Genomic DNA, 4125 nt, shown 5'->3' with positions numbered 1-4125 from the left:
TGATATTCATGGACAGGATCTCAAGGTGCAGCCGGGAGAGGAAGGGGTCTGGTTGGGGGACCTCAGAATTGCATCTCTGCTCTTTGCAGATAATGTGGTTCTGTTGGCTTGATCACACAATGACCTTTCCATGACCATGACCATTCTTGTTGTTTTGTCATTTTACAGTCGTATGGGATTCTTTGACATAAAGTTGTATCTTACTGAGGTAATGCTGTGTCACTTTGTGGTAATTTTATGTCTTTTTTTTAGTCATTTTGTGTCCCCTTGTCAGTATGTTGTGTTGTTTTGCTGTTATTTGGGTTTCTTTGGGGTAATTTTGTTTCTTATTAAGGTAATTGTGTCTCTCTGACGTAATTTTCTCTCTTTCTTGGTTGTTTTGCATCTCTTTTTAGTCATTTTGTAGTCATTCTGGTCTCTTTGAGACAATTTTGTGTCTTATTGAAGCAATTTTTGTCTCTTTCAGGTAATTTCTTGCTTGTTTTTGTAGTTTTGTGTCTCTTTGTATTCATGTTGTGTCTCATTTTTGTTGTTTGTGTCATATTATAGTTGTTTGGGTCTTATTAAGGTAATGTTGTGTCCTACTGAGTCATTTTGTGTCTCTTTGCAGTTCTGCAGTTCCTTTGCTTCTCTTTGTGGTCATTTTGAGTCTCTTTCTGGTCGGTACATGTTTATTCTAGTGGCATTTTACAAGTGAAGACCAGGGTGTGCCCCCTGACACTTTGATCCCTGGGCCTGAGCCCTGAAAGCCCGCTCAGTAATCCATCCATGTAAGTGATCATTACAAAAGAACACAAAGCATTGTTATTTTAGCTTTAAAAAAAAACAAACACAAAGAGACACAAGAGAAAGCAGAGCTTCAAGGGGACTTCAATCAAAGAATGATACAGCAGAAGCAGACACCAGTCAATTGAGTCCACAGGAACCACTTAAACTTCCCCAAAATCCACAAAGACATCCAGGAGATGTAAAAAATGTTGAAAGTAAAGCCTTGGGCTGAAGGCACCATGATGAGCCAAACACAACCTCAAGATGACAGATACCACCCTGATTTTATCCAAACAAAGTATGAAGGATTTACCATTGATGAGTGTATAAATCTCAAAACAAACAACTGCATAACTTTCCATGTGACACATGTACACACACACACTAAACACTGCAGCCTGATTATGGATTAAAATGTTTAAGACAAAGCTAAACGTCACCACTGAAACACATGACTTATATGCCCCTATAGCTTATAACATAAGCATGAATAGATAAACAGAAAAAAGCTTTCATAGATTAATTCAGAACAAAGGTAAGGTAGACTCATGGCTGACGGTCCTTTCACTGCCTTTTTCTGCACATCTACTGTGTTCCACCTAAATATTACATGTGCATTAGCAAGACCAGTGGATGATGGATGTGATGTGATAACAGCTACACCTGCTCTCTTTCAGGTTTCCTCCGGTGCTCAACATAGCTGGATGAACTCAATCACCCAAGAGGGAAAAATAAAGGAAAAAGCTGCCATCATTAGGGGAGCCGACTGCTGACTCCTCAGCATGGTCTCTACATGTGACAAAGACCTCCACGGTGCTCCCCAACAAGAGCCATTATCCCATATTTAGACCCTCTGCTCCAGATCTCTTGACAATAACTAGCATTATGACGTAAGATAAACACTTTTCTTCACTGTGGCCAATGGATGAGAGCATTGGATCAGCTAATAAACCAACCTCCATCTGAAACAACTAATTTACTCAGGTACCATTTATGAAGTCTGTTAAGACCATCCTGATAATGTGAGCTCAGCATTCAGTTTCACTCTCTGAATCAGTCTGCACACGCCGGCTGTCCAGTCGTCCCTCTCCTGGTCAACCCTACATGGGTCTGACCTGCAGCCTGGTCCATGGTTACCTGTCATCTTTCTTGGCCTCAAGTCCTGTGGCAGTCTTCATGTGGGGTCCCATCGCCTACGTCACCATCCTCCAGAGGTGACTCATGTAAGGTCCCACCACCTAAGCTGTCTTCATGTGGGATCCAATTTCCTATGCCCCCGTTCTGCAAAGAGGTCTCATCTACGTTGCAAACTTCCGGAGCAGCTCTGCTGGGCTGTTGGACCACCTGCAGGACCTTCAGAGTGGCTCTGCTGGTACTCTTCACCTCCTGTTCAACCAAAAGAGTGACTCCATCAATCAGCCTTGCCTCCAGGCCGTCCACCTGAGATCCCTGCATCCACCTTAGCCCTGACCAAAGGCCTTCCACTAACGGTCTCCTGCTCAGCCCTCAGTTCACTACTCAACCACAGCTTGACAGAGTCATTTGGGGCGTTATCATACGCTGGCAGACAGCAGGATGGTACCTGCCGCAGAAGAATTATACACAGGCAGGCGCTTCACTTGAGAACGTGGATGGACAGAATCTATCATGTCCGTGTGATACACCACTTGCTGGATGTTGTTGCCCAAATATAACCACTTGCAACATAATCCCATCAGTGTTTATTCTGATCAGAATAGTGGCATCCTGGAAAGTAAGTATCAGAGCCAGAAAGATACCTAACTCGTTGTATGTAGATGCTGAAATCCACTGACAAAGAGGCAACGTGTAATGAGTCTGAGTAAAAATGTGTTGGATGGTCTTACCTGGCTACCATTTATGAGCCTTTACAAAATTATAATGTGTTACTTGTGCACTTTTTTCACAGCTGACCTGGTTCCGATGCATTATACTAGCTTTAAGCTCACAAAAGGCAATAAATACCAGAGAGTAATTTGGATGTAAATGCAGAGTCAAAATGTTTCCAGAAATAAACTGTAGAGTTATGAGAAACTTGATGCCCAACCCAATCAACGCAAACATGTTTGGCATAGTACAGTTCAGTTTAAAACTAGATGATAGAATCCCTTGATGTTGCAAATACTTGAGATGATGAGTGGGAGTGAATGTCATCGGAGGGTTTCTGAGTGGGAGCCACTGGGTTAAGATTGGATAGATAGAAAAGTAGGACAGAGCATAGATATAGTATGTCGTCTAGCTCTCTTTGACCAGAGGTCCAATTTCCTGCTGTCTCTTTGTTGGGATGAATGATGTTTTCTTCCTCATCTCCACAGACCATAGTGCTCAGCTCCATAGCTGTAGATCAGCTCTCCCCAGTTTCTTCATTGCAGTTGCACAAATTGGGATTAAGATTAGCAGGATTTTGGCCACTTTATTAGCGGCATTCATCCCTGGATCTTAGTCTCAGTTCTGACTGTGGTAGGCTCGTGGCTCTCTGCAGTGCTGGACTCTTCCTCTTAGACACAGGGTTCATTGTCCTGCAGACTTCGGTTTTCATCATGCTGCTGAACTTCACTTGAATAACTCGACCTGGTTCATGGGAAGTAGTAGTCAATGCGAGGTCCCTGGCCCAATGCCTTAAAACACCTTTCCCTGCCTTGATGTATTCTCAGCCCTGCAAAGGATGTTACTTTGGCCCAGCCACAACTGCAACTCTGGAGCTTGATTCCTGGGGCTGGTGTTGCAGTCTCAGACACTAATCATCACTCTCGATGTCTGTTCCATTCCTGGGTCAAGTGCCGTATTGTCTGCTAGTGAGTCTTCTTCTGCCCCCTGCTTTCGCTGACTCCTACATTTAAATTTTATCATGTAGCAGTTACGCTGAAACTTAACATTTCAACCAAGTGCAACCTCAGGTACTGAAAAATTAGGCTATATGGAATGAGCCCTGAGTCTAATAATGGCCTCTGAGTCTGGCTCCAAAACAGATAATACGCAGCTTTACAGCAGAAATACACATTTGCAGCCTGGTACAAAAAAACGTTTCTGGACTCTATTGATAATTTCCCCATTTATAAAAATTGTACAGGGGGAGAATTTGTATATAACTAACCTGTTCACATTTTATAAGGGCTTAAAGTTATGCATAATTAAGAGCAGACCACTTTGAGTGACCGACTGTCTTCTGTCTTTGCCTTTTCAGTCAGATCCACCCCTCACTCCCCCACAGCTGCAGCCTGTCTTGCAAATATGGTCACTTCTGGCTCCAAAAAACCAAGATGGCAGGAGCCGAAATGCCAAACCTAAGGCTTAAAAACAGGAGTACACAATCTAATCGGTAGCTACGTCTATTATGTA

Source organism: Plectropomus leopardus, chromosome 10 (assembly GCF_008729295.1).
Source record: "Plectropomus leopardus isolate mb chromosome 10, YSFRI_Pleo_2.0, whole genome shotgun sequence".
Lineage (NCBI taxonomy): Eukaryota > Metazoa > Chordata > Actinopteri > Perciformes > Serranidae > Plectropomus > Plectropomus leopardus.
Note: the sequence above shows the minus strand (reverse complement) of the source record.